We start from the raw sequence: 18,161 nt of genomic DNA on the forward strand, positions 1-18,161 counted from the left end.
ACAATGTTGATTCTTCCAATCCAAGAACACGGTATATCTTTCCATCTGTTTGTGTCACCTTCGATTTCTTTCATCACTGTCTTATAGTTTTTGGAGTACAGGACTTTTGTCTCCTTAGGTAGGTTTATTCCTAGAAAATCCTAAAGATGCTACAAGAAAACTACTAGAGCACATCAATGATTTCTGTAAAGTTGCAGGATACAAAATTGAAACATGGAGATCTGTTGCATTTCTATACACTAACAATGAAAGGTCAGAAAGCGAAATGAAAGAAACAAATCCATTTGCAATCACATCAAAATACATATATATATATAATTCTTGACAATCAACTTATGTCATTTTGAGGTTTTTGCCTTTATAAGCCTCCCCAATCTTGTAGTCTGGCTGAACACATTTCAGGTCCTTCTAGAATGTATCTCTCCTCAGTTATAGACCTCAATGTGGTTCAAATAAAATTATTTTCTATTCCTAGTATAGATTGATTTAGAGAATATTTATATTGACAACAGAATTAAAGAGTTTCTTTATAACATTTCAGAATATAATGAACAGCTAAAATATGAGTTACAGATACTAAAGCCCACTTTCATTTAGTGCACAGAGGCTGCTACAAGGGCAGGGCACAGGGACATGCTCTGGGCACAGCAAGGAGGGCCTCGACAGCTCTCTGCTCCTCCCAGGTGCTCCAAAGCCCACTGCGTCGCCCCTGCTGGGGGTGGGGACAGCAGCTCAAGCATCATGGAGACCCTGGGGATATGACTATGAGTTGGGAGGTCCCCTGACCTTCACCCTTCAGAGACTATCTCCGTCGATGACACTCCAAGCTCTGGAACTGCCAACCTGAGGTCCTCTTCTTATGGAGCAAGGGCTCATGTGACTGAGGTGCAGAAAGCCCAACTGTGACAGCAGGTGTTTTAATCAAAATAAGGGTTTATTTACAGATCTCAAAGCAAGGGAGCGGGAGACAAGCCACAGATACACTCCAATTTGGCATTTGAGTTAGGGGCTTTTTTAAAGGGAAGAAAAAAGAGGCTGCCATTAATCGTCATCATTTGACATGTCTGTGACTCTTTTTTTTCCTTTTTTAACAAATCGAAGTATAGTTGACTTATTGATACAGTATTGTGTTACTTTATGGTGTATACGTAAGTGATTCAGTTTTATATGTATATACATATATATATATTATTTTCCATTATAGGTTACTACAAGATATTGAATATAGTTTCCTGTGCTATGCAGTAAATCCTGGTTAGTTACCTTTTTTATGAACAGAATTGTGTAACTGTTAATCCCATACTATATGTGGCATTTGTTCATCATAACTTCAGAAGTCAGGCTGTCTCTGGTTTATGATTCTCAGGCCAGGTGTTCCCCAGCTCAGGGGTCTTTGAGCTCACCTTGCCCTGGAGAAACAACCTGAGTTTGGAGTGAACGATGACATCTACAACAGCAACTGGTACACTGATGATGTTCACAACAGAAGTGTAGTCACCTGACTCTGCTTGATGAGTGTTCAGTTAGCACAGGATTGAGGTCAGAGGTGACAAAGAAAAGGAAAAAAGTTTTGGATAGAGAGATCATCTGTAAACTCAGTGAGGAAACTCTGTTTTATGGGCACTTGGATTCACTCTGCAGGACGTGGGAGGACAGCACCTCACTCCTGGTGCCGAGTTCCATCAGCTCCTGGACGGACACCTGCCCCTGAAGAGGCCCCTCTCGGGGAAGGACGAGCTGCTGAGACAGCGGCCTCTGAGCCCCTGTCTCCTCTGGCCCATCTCAGGGCTCTGAGTTCCCGAGGCGCGGAGGCGGTGGCCCACGTGGGAGCGCGTGGCCAGCGGGGGAAAGAGGCGCCCAGCTCAGCAACGGCCCGAGTGCAGGAAGCCGGGGATGTTCTGGTCCCGTGGGGGACGAGCCGGGGGCCGGAAGGCCTTCTGCGAGGAGCGCGGTGCCGCCCGCCGTCTCCCCACCTCTGCCGCCTTCTCTGTGGGCGGAGGCCTCTGAGCGGCTCGGGACAGGTTGGCGGGCCCTCCTTTCCCACCGCTCCTCCAGCTCCGGGCTGGGCCCCTGCAGCGGAGCTCCTTGTACCTGAAGCGCTTGCCCCGCCCAGAAGCCCGGGGAGCGGAGCATTAAGGTCATGGGCACCGAAGGTCTCATCCGAGACCCGCCGGCCAAGCTGCAGGAAGAGCCGGTGGATCCACAGCCACCTCCTCACCAGAAAGGAGGTTCTCATCTTGTCGCAGGAAGAATTCAGAGACAACAGGGAGAAGGAAAAGGCACATCGAGGACTTCTGGGGCACAGTGGGCCGACGGGGTGAGCAGCGGCGCTGAGCCGCTTGGACAGGCTGCTTACAAGGGACGTGAAAATGAAGGGACAGAGTATTCATTGGGGAGGGTGGGGCTTGGGGGTCGCACTTCCTGATTTTCACCCCAGCTCCACCATTCTGAGGGGAAGAGGGAGTCTCCTCCTTATTTAGCCTTAGTGGGAAGTGTCCCCGCCCCAGTGCATGATGGGAACTTCTCAGCTGCAACGCTAATTTTATTGTAATGAGGGCATAATGAGCAAAAGGTTACATTTAGAGGCCTGAGATTCCCGTTTTCCCACCTTCCCTTGCCTCCAGGACGCTTGTCATCCGGAAATGTATCGTTTTCTGTCCGCCCAGAAGTTCCTGCTTTTCTTTGTCTGCCTACAGACTCCCGTTGTTTACAAGATGTATGGTTTCCTGCCATCTGGCCCCACCCCCTTTCTCTGCTCCCAGCTAGCTCTTTGCCTGCTGGAGCAGCCAGAGGTGCCGCCCTGGGCTCTGGGCTGGTTGGGGGCCAGGTGTGATTACACTTCTCACTCTGCTGGCTTCCAGGTTGGTGCCAGAGAACTGGAGCGGGACGCGCTGGGCCCCTGTGCTGTCTGTCCGGAGCCCTGGGCTGGCACTGGACAACAAGGCAGGAGCCAACTACACGTGCCCAAGCAGGCCCCTTCTTTAATCCTTCATCTCTGGTGTGAAAGAGCCCAGATTTCCCATCCTGGGCAAAAATTATTCTTTAAAAATATTTTGCAGAAGGCCTTCTGTTCTCTGCCAATATAAGATGTCGGTTGAGTTAACATTACCAGATTCATCTGTAGGCATTGTCTGTGAGCAGCCAGGTCAGCTCATAGCCCCAAACCCTTTAGGTGCTGGGAGCAGAACATGGCTGTTCGACTCCCCTGGGTCATTAGCTGTCAGAGAAACTGGAGCCTTACTTGCAGGACTCCAAGTGAAACTGCAGAACGTGTTTTAGGACTTAGTAGAGCATAGGTTATGCACATCTCTTGTGCAATCTGTTTGTTTTAGAATGCTCGTCTCTAAGAAGCATCCCTTCCACTGTGGCTCTATAGATCAGGCTATAGCATCCTACAACCCATGGGTCAGATTCTGCCCCCAACCTGTGCTGTAGAACCTGCAAGCTAAAAATTATTTTCATATTTTAAAATGTTGAAAAAATATTTAAGTGTTTTGCAACATACACGAATTATATGACATTCGCATTTTAGTGTCTATAAATAATGTTTCATTGGAGCACAGCTCCTTTGTTTACCTTTTATCTGTGGCTGCTTTCCTGCTACAATGGCAGACTTGATGGATAAAGCAGTAGTCATATGGCAAAGTTTAAGATATTCACTCTTTGGCCCTTTAGAAAATCTGCCAGCTCCTCCTCTAGAAAAGTAGTATTTTCTTACCACTATATGCTGAGGGTTATACTTAATAAGCATGTAAACTTTTGGTGAATTTTGCCCCTTGAAATAAACCTTGGGTAGCTGTAAAACTGATGACATTACTCTCAGATATCTCATAATAAACCTAGCCACCAAATGTGCAGTTATCATTAGGCTGAGAAGGGAATTCATGTGCTGACTTCTTTCATCCAAGAAATCACCACAAATTAGCATAACTGGAATACAGCTCCCATCTGAATTAGCATCAACTGCAGAAACTGCCAAGCATTTCCAACCCTACGATTGGGGCAGAGTAAACCATGAAGCTAGTTTGACCTTTGGTTTAGAGAATCTCTTTTAACTGTAGCAGCGTTTGCCAAAGTTTATTGAACATGAAAATCAAAAACTAATAATAATTTATTGATAGAAAACTGTCAGGATTTAATAAGATCCATTTACACTCAGAGGAAAGAAAGCTACAAAAATGGTCACATTGATGAAACAATTACTATATAATTTACATATGCTTATGAAAATTTTATAAAAGCAAAATAACTAATTAGAATCATACTATTTTTTGTCATTAAATACAAAGCATTTTCATGCAACTTCCTGGTATACTCTTGCATCTGGTGCACCGTTTCTTTCTTAAAATGCATTCCTGCATAATGAGAACACATAGATAAAGACAGTTTGTATTTATAAGTACATTTTAATTGAAATTTATCAATAGTGTATACAGCCTATAATATATTCCGGGAAATGCTGATTTATCTGGTAATAACGAGTTATTGTGAATTGTTTTGAATTATCTAAAATTAAATTAGAATAAAATTAGGACCCCAATAAAATAATCAAAATAGTTATTATTTTGCCTAATATCATTTAAAATGGAAACACATTAAATCTCAAATAAAATAGTTGGTAAATGGAATTTTAAGAGGCTTGTAAAGAAAATTTTCTATTCTTATAAAAGACAGTGATTTTCAAAAACATAATTTAAAATTCAAACAAATTTAAAAGTAGTTATTTTACAATGTATTTAAGAGCAAAACTTGCTCTTAGGAAAGGAAATCTAGCTTTCCTCTCCTTGCGTCTTGCAGAATAGCTTTCCAAGGGTTCAGAATTCTGTAAAACATTGGTAATAATGCAATCATTCTGAAAATATATAATCTTTCAGAGTCCTATAATTGACAATGTATTAAACATGAATTTTAATTTATCAAGTGCAAATTATCATTGTAGACTAGTTGCAAACATAATTGTACAATATATGAACACTTGTCAGAAACCTCTGGAGGGTAGACATATACATGGATCTGTGGGGGGCTGGGTGTTGTCTCTCTGTGAATGATTGTACACGCCCCTGGTGTTTGAACACATTCTGAAAGTGGGACTCGTACCATGTCTGCAATCGTCTTCCACCTTCATACATAGTCATGGAGATATCGACCGGTTTTGGTGGAAAAACAAAAGAAAACAAAGCAAACCCTTAGCTACAAAGTCTAAAGTAAGTGATGAACTTATGCCTACCTCTTAATTCTTGGAATGCTCCTGTCCAGGTACACACAGTTCTTCAGGAATAGCACTCTTGTTAAGACTAAATTAATTCTCTTTTCAGTTATGAGGAAAATATTAAATAAAATTTAACAGCAATAGAATTAATCGAAGAATCAGAGTTTAATCACAAATCGTGTGTTTATTCTAGTGACCGTTGATTCTTGACATGTGCATACATATTTGAACACTAATATAACAGTTAACATCATTTGTGTTCTACTTTTTAGTTACCTTTCAAAGTTAGTTCCTGATTAACCCTAGTGTTTCTAAGTATATTTACAACTTCATAAAGAGAGAAAGTCACTAACTGATCAATAATGACTGTATTGAAGGAAAACTGGCCCATTCTTATTGAGCACAAGGTTTCATTGTTTTGAAAACACACGCTCTTACATTGAGGTCTTTAATCCATTTTTAGTTTATTTTTGTGTATGGTGTTAAAGAACGTACCATGTCTGCAATCATCTTACATATGTTCAAGCACTGATCCACTGAACTGGGGATGCTTTATTTCTTGTTGCTTTTTACCAAAGTTTGCATTCAACAGTTCTCAAGATACTTCACCATCTACACATTTCTGCTGTCTATTTGTAATACACTTTCCCACAGTTGATATTGTAGACAATATTTTTTCCTGGATCTCAGCACTCATGTTTTTGTGTAGTCATTAGCAGTTGTTTCTGTTCTGAAATGTGCAGTGAGCATTTCTGGGTTGGCCTGAGGTGACCAGCTGAGAGAGTATAGCAGCTCACTTAACTCCTCCGTCACTGAGAGGCCTGGACGAATGGGACCTTAGTGTTCCTTGTGTTCATTCTTCAGCACATTTCCTGAGAATTGTACACACTGGGGACACATTATGAACGAGACACAAGGGACCCTGCTCTCACGTTGCTGGGTGGAGTACACAGACTCCTGTAAATGAAATTCTAAGAAAAACAATTTTGAAGAGCTCTATCAAGACAACAAATGTGGCAATGACTGACGCCCAGAGCACCTGGGCCTCTGCTGCGGGGACAGCAGGCCAGTCTCACCAGAGCGGGGCTCTCTCTGCTGCTGATTCAGCCTCCTTCATTTCACATGGCATTTAAGATGTGAGGGGAGAAGAAAACTTTAATGTGCAACGGGCTGGGGAGTGTCCAGTGTTAGACGACGGGGGCCCTGAGGCTTTTCTGAGGAGATAACATCTGAGCCTCCATCCAGGTGAGCAAAAGCCACCAGCCCTTTGAAGGTCTAGGGCAAGGGCATCCTAGGCAGAGGGAAGAGCAAGGTCAGAAAGTTGGAGATGGGTCCAAACCGGATGGTGAGCAAACACTGTGGCTCCATTGTCCTGAGTGAGGGGCATACATGATGGGGTGGATGGGCAGGGGAAGGATGGGCCGAGTCAGGGCCTGGCTCAGGCTGGGAGTCTGTGGTCTGAGATTTGCTGCTGCTGTGAACGGTCCTCTATGTTCCTAGTGCACATTAGATGTCCTGGGCCCACACAGGTGGAAGATAAAGAGTCCAGAAATCTTATTGGGCTGGATGCAGTAAGCGAGGCACCAGCAAGATCACAGGGTGTGAAATCAGCAGGGGCTTTCGTGACATCAGTGAGCCAATTTCTAACACAGGAGACTGAAGGCCAAGATCAGCAGTCTTGCTCAGCACGAGCGAAAATGAATTCATTTATAAATTTGCAGGACCATTGTCTCAAAGAAAAAGTTCATCTTTCTGAAGGTCACCTGCAAAGGCTACAAGGGAACCAGACCTTAGAATTCCTACTTCTGTATAAGACAGTCATCAGGAAATTGCTTGGACAGTTTAAGGAACGTGTAGCTTTAAAACAAAGAAAGAAAAGATGGAAAAGTAAGAAGAGTTCAGGGGTAAAGGGGCTCATTGTAAGCCAGCAGGCTGTGTCTGGTGGTAGGCAGACGCGCAGAGCTGCACACTCCTTGCCCTGTTGCCAGGATCATTCGTATTGTGCTTTATCTGCACCACTTACAAACGCAATTCAGCTGAAGTAACTCTTACTGCGTCAGCTATCTCCCACTTGACGTTCTCAGCTCACGGGCATGTGGAGCCTGCAAGAACCGCCTCCTCCAGAGAAGGCCCAGGGTCTCCACCTGACACATGTGTCCCCTGTCCCATCATTTCACCAGTGTCATGTGAGCTCCTTGCTTGCCTCTGCACATCATGTTCCTGGCGGGATCCCTTTTAAGGCGGGGGAATCATTCTTTTCATCCATCAACTCAGCATCAATGTCCTCTCACCTGCAATTTTGCTTCTAAATTCTGTGAAAGAGCATTTCAACAAATTCTCGATTTGAACAGGTAGGTTTTGTATTTATTGATTTTTATGCATCCTTCAGTGTATCCTATGCTCTGTCTTCTGCCCTTGGCCTGTCGTGAAACACCTGTCTGAGTTTATCAATGACATCTAATCTCCCATCCTGTTACCTGTTTTCCATTCTTTTCCACCCTTCTGTGGCACATGTCACTACAGTCACATGCTCATTGCCATGACATTCTGTCCTTCCTTTGGGATGCTTATTATGCCTTCTTGCTTCTCTGATGCATCGTGGTCCGGTGTGTGCTCTGCCCGCCACTCCCAGCAACCTCCCCCTTCTCTCTTCCTTTTGGAGCCCCTGCCTCCCAGTTCAGCCGTCATTACTGGGCACCAGCTCCCAAGGACTTACCTGCAACCTGACTTCCCCTGACCCCGAAACTGGGCTCTGTAGTATCTTCCCGTGAATAATTACCATGCATGAAATCTCATTCCTCTCCCTCTTCTCCTCAGCTACAACCCCTGTGGATGCCTCATCTCTCCTCGGCTCCCAGGCTCCATGGTTCAGAATCATCCATGATCCATTTCTCTATACACCGGAGGTTATCTGGCATGTGGAGTCCAGCTCTAATGGAGTGAGGTAAGCAATGATGGGCAGAGGGTAAGGTAGAGACAGGAGGTATGTACCAGGTCAGGCTGTGATTGGGTGAGAATAAAGGGCAGTGCTCAGAAGAAGAGTGGATTATGGAGGTTTTCTGAAGGTAGAACAGATTGGAGAATATTTTTAAACACAGGTGGAGAAGAGGTCTGATAGGTTACAGTTTAAAGAAAGCAGAAGTCTCATTGCTAGTTTCCTCAGAAGGATTCAGCTACACACCATCTTTACATAGTAACATCTTATCAACTGTTTTTTCAGTTAGAGATAGTCCAGGTTACACATCCCTTGGAAACTTATTCTATAAATTTTCTAGCAGTGAAAAATAATAGGCCAAGGTTATGCATGGCAGCACTGTTTGGAATACCAAAAGATCAGTAAATATTGGCGTTTATTGCCATGTGGATTGGTGAAGTGAGCTGGTGCTGTTCTTTGTGTTTTGTCTAAATCTCCTTCTGAGCCATCGCACAAAGCCCAGCAGAACGTATGAAGCAGAGGTGCGGTGTGACATGTCTGCTCCTGTTACTGGACACAAGTTCCTGTGCTCCATGCCCAGTGAGGCCAAGCAAAGTGGAATGTCAGAGGTTGGAGCAGAGAAATGTGTATTGCAGGGCCACACAAGGATATGGGTGGCTTGTGCCCAACAAAAGTCCATAGTCCCCAAAGGCTTTCAGTGAAGCATTTTGAAAGTCCAGGCGAGGGGGTCGAGTTTGGTTGTTGCAAACTTCTTGGTGCAGGAAAATCCTTTGTCCACGAAGGTGTCACGGTGTTCCTGTAAACCTCCAACAAAGAAATGTTGTCTGTTCTGCAACTTTTATCTCTAGATGGATGAAAAGTGTTATCCCCTTAAGGGTTAGAGCCTTGAGAATGAGCTATGCTGCCTATTTCAGGCTAGAGGCAACATTCTTAACTCAAAGTGAAGGCAATAGAACACAGAGGTTAAAGTAACAAAACATCCACTGTGGAATGAAATTCGTTCTTCCCTATGATGACACTCCTTACAACGTGTCTGATCGCCGTGCAGCTGGGACAGTGTGTGCCCGAACGTCCAACTTCCTTCCCACCAGTGTGGCTGTGATAGGACCAGAGGCCTGAATGGGGAGGTAAGTAGGGATGCCTTAGTCTTCTGTTACCTCCCAGCCAAGGAGCTCTTAATCTGAGGGGATTAGGGAGCCCAGGGAACCTGTGGCCTCCCTGAAAGCACGTATAAAATGTGTTTGTGCACAGCCTTTTCTTCATATAAGATTAAATGCTCTGGGTGCAGCCTCTCCAGAATATTTTATCAACATTTCTTGTCTTTAGTTATTCTTGTGAATTGTACCAGGACACACAGCTACAGTAATTTCAACACATATTAATTGTTAACTGTACCGAATAAAAGTAAGCTTTCGAGGATTGGGGGAGACCGGTCGTTGAAAAGGTGTAAAAACATTGTGTGAAGTACATCGAATTGAGAGCATTCGAGCCTGCACTATGAGTGTTACCAAATATTTTAATAAATAGTAGTTTGTTTCCCACTTGTGAGCTGCTAGGTTAAGTCTTTTGTTTGTTTCTCTGTTAGTTTCTTTTTCTACATAAGAAAACCGAACTTATCAAGTCTGTCTGTCTGAACAGGATCACAGGAGAAAAATTTCAGGGCTGGTCCCAAGTATATTTTTAGATGGCCGAGCCTGTTTCTGTGGTAAATTGTAAGTATTTCATAGACATGATTTTAGATGGCTTTGTGCTCTTCAAAAACTATCCCTCCAAGCTAATGTGCTTGTACTTAATGCACTAATGCATAAAAATATTTATGCTTCCGTGGCAAGTGTGGCCAGTTGCTTAAAAACAAAACACATAAAACAGTAGGAAACTGAAGGATTTGTTTTTTTGATTTTTGTTTTTTTTAATGGACTAAACTTGCCACTTGCTGTTCAATCTGTAGAAATGCCCAGTGTATATAGTCTGAACCTTGTCTACTGAGAGCGAGAGTATCTAGGATATCAAGGTAAGTTAGACTCACATGTCTTTCTAATTATACTCTATTTACACTGAGTTATGTAGTTATATTTATACTCTGTCCCCAGAATGCCAAATCTCTGGTTGCAAAAAATAAGAAATTTGCAAATTATTTAAAATTGTCGGTGATTTAGAATACAATATAAGGCCATCCCTTGCTTTCTGTATATCCAGATTATCCAGGAATAAAATGCCTTTAGGCACCCAGAGCAGAAATGCTCCTTGGCTCTCTCACTCTTGGTCAGGACCGAAGCCCAGGGCGCCCTGAGCTGCTGCTGCCAGCACGGATGCCCGGCTGCTCAGCACCGCGGGGGCTTTGCCTGCTGCCCACTCGGCCTCCTTTATTTTATATGGCATTGGACACATGGCAGAAAAAGAGAAATCTCTAAATTGGCAGAAGCCACCACGTATGCTAAAACGGTGCTTTTTAATTTTGCTTTGGGTTGTTTGTTTTTCATGTAGCTATCCCTGACAGAACAGGCCCAAAAGAGTTTTGAGACTAAAATGTACCTTTTCTTCCACTGACAGACCGTAGTAGCCGAACTAATAAACTCTTCTGTCTTTTCTATGAGCCTGACATAAATTCTGACTTGCCTTGGGCAACTAACTGATTTCCAGGCTGACTTAAGCCCAGCAAGTGCTCAAGAAATGTTCTAGTGACTAGAGAAGAAAACAGTGTTCCGCCAGGGTTTCATTAATTGTGCTTCGTGTGTGTTCTCTTTTTAATCCTTACATAAATATCCATTCTCATCCACAGAATAAACCTACCTGTTGCTTGATTCCGAAATGCATTGGCTAGGATTTACGACAAGCTAGTTTTATAACACCACATGCACAGTTACTGTTGTTGTGTTTTAATACAAGCAGTGCACATTCTAGTTCAAATTTACCCTACTTTAGGGAAATAATTCCCTTGTGGTCCCGTGGTTAGGACTCGTGCTTTCACTGCCAAGGGCGCTGGGGGAGTAAGACCACAGCGTATAGCCATGTTGCAGGGCCCAAAAAACCCCCCAAAATAACCAAACACATTTCCCTTTCATCCCTGTCAAGGTGTGTGATGTTTATTTGTATAATTTCCCCAACCTTTAAATATTTTTTTTCAAATCTACATTTACACAGAAATAACGTAGATTCATTCTCAGTTCTGTTAAATAAATAATTCCTGTTTCTTTGCAACTTGCTGTTCTCACGTAACAGTAAGACTTTGAATTACCACCATTTCCTTTTTATTTTTTCTTTTGGTTTTTCCATTGCTGTATAATAACAGTGTCAAAAAGCTTTCCAGAATCAGGTAACTCTGTTGTAAGCATATCCAGGTTCATATTTTATTCCTATCCCTCACTTATTATGCTGATCACTATGTAAATAATTGTGTCTAATTTTTTGTGTATAAATTTTATTTAAAGTTAATAAAGCCCAGTCACAAAGCATTTTTTGTGGTGCCTTTACACAGTCTAGTCTTGTTTCAAATTCCTTACAACTTTCAGGTAAAAACTTGACTGAAAATTTAGGTTAAACTTTAGGCTGTATCTGGTGCACCTAATTCTGTTATTAAACTTGGTGGTGATGGGCGTTCCCTGGTGGCCTAAGGGTTAGGATTCCGGGCTTTCACTGTGGTGACTGGGTTCTACCCCTGGTTGGGATCCCAAAAGCCATGCAGCGCGGCTAAAAATAAAATTTTTGCGGTGATAACCAGTTTTCAGATGAATTAAATAAAAATATCCAGCACATTAATGATAAAACACAGTATTACAAGTGAGTTCCTAACATGGGGCTTTTGCAGACGTAGGACCAGTGGCTGCTGCTCTGTGTCTGAGAATAAGGAGCCTCCCCTCCCACAAGAAAGAGGCATCTTCTAACTGACACCATGAAGGGGTGACAGGGGCTGTGGCTCAGCAGGGATGAGGGGAGAGAACAAAGTCAGCCAGTAAACGTGCCCCTGAAACTGACCCCATCCCCGCTCAGTCCTGTTACAGATGCTCACGGGCAGGACAACCTCAGCTGACATGGGCCCCGAACTGGCTTTTAAAGCTTCAGACCCTTGTTGCTTCGTCTTCCCAAACAATCCCCAAACTGTAAGGGATTTTCTAACTTTAGGACAATGCCTGTAAATTAGTAAATGTTTTCCCAAAGATTGGAGAGATTTTTTATTTAGTTTGATTACATGTCTTTTAGAAAAAATTTTATGGCCAATATCCTCTTTTTTCTTTGCTGCCATCCCCAACACAGCTTTTAAATCTGTTCACAAATAATTCACAGGAAACTGAGGCTGGCATTGAAAACGTTATGTTGTGCACATTTGGGGGCTTGTGCGTTTTCATTGTAGGTTTTACAATACATTGGCTTTGGTCACCGGGTTCCTGAGAGGTTGGGCCCAGGCCTGAAGGCAGCTCCCACACCCCAGCCCTGGATGCATCATACTTTGAGATGCGCCCCATGTGGCTCAGCCTCTGTAGCCTGGGGAAAATTCTACTACACAGAACAGTATTTCTAGGAAGGCTTGCTCTTGCTGTTATTTTAAACAAAACGTTTCTCTGAGGCTTGTTTTGGCCCCTCTGGGTTCACGCATCATAATGGCCAGTTCAAGTGCTCTGAGAGGGAAGAGGATCCTCACTCCAGAACGTGCTGGTAAATTCATACCCTCCCAGACATAGCCACTGGTGAAGTTCTTCCAGGCAAACATGAAAGCAAAATAACATTTTAGAAAACAAAATCCGGTTCCAAAAATTTTTTTTCAGCCTGTTAAAATCCAAGGTTTGACTTTCAATAACTATTGTAGAAGCAGATTTTATTTTTTTCTTGAATACAAACACATAAACTGAGAGGGTAGGACACTGCTACATAGAGTTGATTTCTTTTACTCTTACTTTATAGAACTGTTTTATTATGTCACTGATTTTGGCCACTCTCCCTGTGCTCTCAAGAATTTGTTGGCACAGGAACAATCTCTGCTTTGCACATGTTCACATGAAGCCCATATCTGAGGAGACACTTTTTTTTTATATATACAGCAGGTTCTTCTTTGTTACCTATTTTATACATATAAGTATATATATATGTCAATCCCAATCTCCCAGTTCATCCCACCACCCTCTCCCCAATCCCGCTTTCCCCCTTGGTGTCCATACATATTTTCTTACATCTATGTCTCTATTTCTGCCTTCCAAACTGGTTCATCTGTACCGTTTTTCTAGATTGCACATATATGCATTAATGTACAATATTTGTTTTTCTCTTTCTGGCTTACTTCATTCTGTATGACAGTTTCTAGATCCATCCACATATCTACAAATGACCCAATTTCGTTCCTTTTTATGGCTGAGTAATATTCCATTGTATATATGTACCACACCTTCTTTATTCATTCATCTGTCAATGGGCATTTAGTTTGCTTCCATGACCTGGCTATTGTCAATAGTGCTGCATTGAACTTTGGGGGGCATGCTGAGGAGACGCCTTTTGAAAACACCTCCTCTATAGCATGGAGAAAACTCAGAATTTATATTTTCAAGAGTTCAGTAACTGAGCATAGAAATTATATTTTCATCATGTGTTACTGACCCCTGATCCTTGAAACGTGGCAGAACTGAAGTAGCTTCATGGAGGTCATCTCCTCTTATTTCAAGAGCCTGTTTAGAAGGTGTCTGACTCTGTATCAGTAAACCCCAGTGTGGTCTTTCTATTAATCCTCTGGCTCCCTCACTGAAAAGTCTTAGTGCAACTCACTCATATATATGAGTTAATTTAGTGCAACTCACTCATATATATGAGTTAATTTTCATCGTGACAACCTTGAGCCTTGCGGGGGCCCTGTGCTCGGGGTATCATTGAGAACAGTAGCTGGAGCTGTCCCATCATTGTGAGCTTCCAGCACCTGGACTGCCACCCAGGCTGGGCACTATGGGTTCTCCTCCTGGCCCAAGTGGGCGTTCTTGTTGCATCCCAAATCCCTCTCACATTGTCTCTCCCACTCCCACCCATCACAAGTTAGTTTCTCTGAAGGCAGAGGTTAGGATGGATCTGGACAAGCAGGACTGTGTATTAAATGTCAGCCTTTGTGGCAGGCAAGGAGGAAGCAGGATCAGGCAGACGGCAAACTTGGCCAGCCTGAGTGCAGTGGAGGACCAGCAGGTGAAAACCCACATGCGGCAGACGCTGGGGCTCCTCCAGCCACTACGATCCACCCGGACCTCCAGTCTGAGTGACACAGGCTCTAATTCGTACACCTTCCAGCTCTCAGTGTTCTGCTCATGTGTGATGCTAAAGAAGTGGCCAGTGATCAGCTGATCACCCTACCCTGAGTTTACCTACATCATTTGCCTGTCTGGGCGCTGAAAGACCAGCCCGGGGTGGATGCGGCAGAGCTGCCGCCACAGCTGCCTCCATAACATCTGAACTGCCTGGTCCCACCACTCACGCTGGGCCAGCTTCCTCACCTCACCTCTTACCATCACCACTTTGCTTAACAAAATGAGGTCTCTATTTGAATTTCTTCTGGCGTTTCTCATTGGTCTGGAAGATTATACACTAACATCTATAAAGCACTTGGACAGCTTTGACTAAATTATGTTATTTTGCATGTTTGTTTACATTTAGTCCTTTTTCAGTCTGCCGTCTTGAAACCAAATGGCAACTACTAAATTTCCCAATCTCCAATGTTTGAAAATCTGAGTAAAAATTAGAAACCTCTCATTGTAAACATATAGAAGATTGAGTGTATGGGAATATGCCCACCCAAATTATGTACTTATTTAGTCCTGCTAATTGATTTTTTTGCAGGCTATGACTTAAACCAACTCACTGCCTGTACTTAAGTGAGAAACGATTAACAACCTCCAGTCAGTGCCAGCACCCACACTCGGGGAAAGTCAGAAGTGCCCTTAGCTGTCCTGCACATCCGACCATCTGGAGGGGAGGAAACTGAGTGTAGGGAAGGAGAAGAAATGCCTGGAGGAAGCTTCCTCACCCCCACTCCAAACGGGGAGCACGGGGTGGGAGAGCAGTTTGGCATGCACTCCCCTCACTAAAACTGTGTGGTTCATGCTGGTGTTGAGAACTCACTTCGTGCTTCACTTGAGGGATTCGGTTGTGGAGGCTTCACTGTGATTGCAGGTTGGGTCTTCTCTGCCCTCCTCCCCCACACATTTCACTTTGCCCTCAAGTCTTCATTTTTACAGGCAAACAGTGTGTCTCAGTGGGCAAAGCTGAGCACTCAGTAGGCAAAGGCTTGACTCTCAGATGAAATATATATTCATATTATTATATTAACTGATCTATATTTATTAATTTACTTTATTACAACTATATAAACATAATATATAAATAATATAAAGTATAGCAATACTACAATAATATTTATATTCCAATAATATATGTTAAAATTGGTAATGTATAGGCTAATTAATTAGTGACATCACTGGCAAGAAGACTCATGAAGACGAAATAAATCAGAAGAGCCCAGAACTTTGAAGATCTTTGAGGGAACGCCTTGCCCATGATGTAAATGGAGAGAAGTATATGGAAGGTGTTGGCTGGGGCTGCCTGCACTGCTGCTTTTGACCCCTGTTACTGGGTCAAGAGTGAACCAGGGCACCCCAAGTGTGTGGGCAAAGCAGGAGCCCAGAGGCCAGGGCAAATCCACCCTGGCCAAGTGCCTTCCTTCTTTCACCACATCGCAGTGCCCCAGTCCGCGCGCGCCTCAGCTCCACATTAACACTCTTGTGAGCAAATGTCACTTCTCCTACACAATGAAGTGTACATGGTGCAGGAGAAATGGCACCTAGCACATGGTGACACACATCTTAAACCTGGGGAGAAGGAGAGGGAGAAAGAGAGAAAGAGAGAGAGAGAGAGAAACACCAGTTTTATACTATAATATAAAATATAGGAAAATGCAAATTGATGTTACAACCGTTTATAACAACATAGTCTTTATTTTCATCTATGCCTGCACTATATATTTTAGTAGTCATCTAAGTAATCTGGTTCTAAAAATCATAACGTAGGCTTTAAATTTTGAAATAATACAGTTTTCTACGTTACCAAAAATGTACCTTAGAAGCCAGTATTCAAATCTTCCAGTGTCTTCTTAGCCAAAGCAGAACTTTTTAGCATCTTCAGAGACCCGGTCAGAATGTGCCCCGGAGGTTAGGGGGAGTTTCCTGGATCACAGTCAGCCCTTCCCCTGTTGCCAATCAGCGCGGGTGTTTATTGGATCTGGTTCCGAGAGAGCTGTGTGAGTGGCTCTGGCACCTACACAGGCAGGAGCACTTTGTCACCATCAACATCTTTGGCAGGTGCAGCTGCAGCTTGTAAGCAGTCTTAGATCCCGGCCACCAAGCAGGCCAAGCCGCCCCGCTGTCCCTCTTACACCGCTGGTAACCCTCACCGGAATCACAGTGTACTGGACCCTCTTGTACCCTCCTACCCTTCCACACTCAGAGCCACGGCCAGTCTCCTTGTTCTGGTTCTGGATTGGGGAGGAAGAAGGTACAGGCCAAGCCCGGGGGAAGTCCGCAGGGGGGACCCCATCTGCTCACACAGCCTGTGGACTCGTCATGGAGGTTCGGGTGCACAGTGATGGCTGGAGGAGCCTCAGCGCCTGCCATGTGCGGGTTCTCACCTGCTGAACAAAAACTCAGAATCCCACCGGGTGCAGGTGTGCCCAAGAGGAAGGTGAGGCTCAGATGGGACAAAGGTGGAGGAGAGAGTTTTCTATGTTCCACAGCACAGACAAAACGCTTTGTCAGCTGGAAATATTGATGGCTCAGCACCGGCCCCACCAAGTGGAGGGACTGGTGGATGTTCTGAGCCAGGGTTTCTCAGGGAAATGCGAGGAGATGGTCGGAGGAAGGGAGATGCCTGTGAGAGCCTGGGACCTGACGTCCACCCGTATGAACTCAGCGCAGGAGGTGCGGGTTATAAATAGGATTTTCCCCAAGTCCGAGCAGCTGCTTTCCCTGGGCCTGATGTTGACTCTTTATTATAATAGTGAGATACATGCAGAACAAGAGACCAAGACCTGCAGCCGAGTGTCCTCTAAACCCTTCATTCTCCATCTGGCATAAGCTCGCTGATACCGAGCTGTCTCCCACTGAGTTCCAGGCCTGTTCCAGACACTGAGGTGTAGCAGTGGGTGATGAAAAAGGAGGGAGTCCCCATTCTCATGCAGGCGACAGACTTGTGGGGGAGACAGAAAAAAATAAAATGGACACAACGTCCAATGGTGATATGTATCTTGGAGAGAAATAGTCAGGAAGGAAGGTTGAGCAAATTTCTGAGTGTGTTCAGTGAGCAACAATTGAGAGGGCAGAGTGTTCCAGGCTGAGAGATCAGCAAGTGCAAAGGCCCTGAGGCCACAGTGGGCTGCATGTTGAGAGTCTTAGTTACTAGTGTGGATTCTTAGATTTCTCTTGAGTCTGCATTTTGCTTCTATTTGTATTCTTCGTTTCACTTTCTTAGCTCACTAACATAAAAGCCTCACCACCAATCTGTTGAATTCAGCATATTCTATTCCAGTGACTCAACGTGAAAACTTTGGTGACTTTGGGTCAACTCCGTGCATGTCTATTGAGTGGCCTCCCTGGGCCCAGCACTCTGTGAGGAGCTAGCAGGCAGTGGAATTAACTTGAGGGGTCTCCACTTTGATGACCCCAGTTCATGAACTTCCTCTGTGTCCTCGGTGTCCTTCCACTCCACCTCCTCCCATCTCGTCTGGGTCATGAGTTCTGATCATGACACCCTCCCACACTTTCATCTTCTATGTCCAGCTCCTTCCAGAGGTCTCTGCCCAAAGGTCCGCCAAGCTTCTCAAAGTCAGTGCAGCCGAAACTGAGTTATATTTTTTTTTCTTGGAAGTCCCTTTGCTAAGAAAGCCACTAAAGCGTCCCCCAAGCTCCAGGAATGGCTGTTGCCTCACCCCACCCCAGCAGCTTGCACCATGATCCCACTGCTGCAGGACTCCCCACAATCCTCTCTTTCTTTTAAATCCTGGGA

Source organism: Monodon monoceros, unplaced genomic scaffold, assembly GCF_005190385.1.
Source record: "Monodon monoceros isolate NGI ecotype Baffin Bay Population unplaced genomic scaffold, NGI_Narwhal_1 Contig783_ctg1, whole genome shotgun sequence".
Lineage (NCBI taxonomy): Eukaryota > Metazoa > Chordata > Mammalia > Artiodactyla > Monodontidae > Monodon > Monodon monoceros.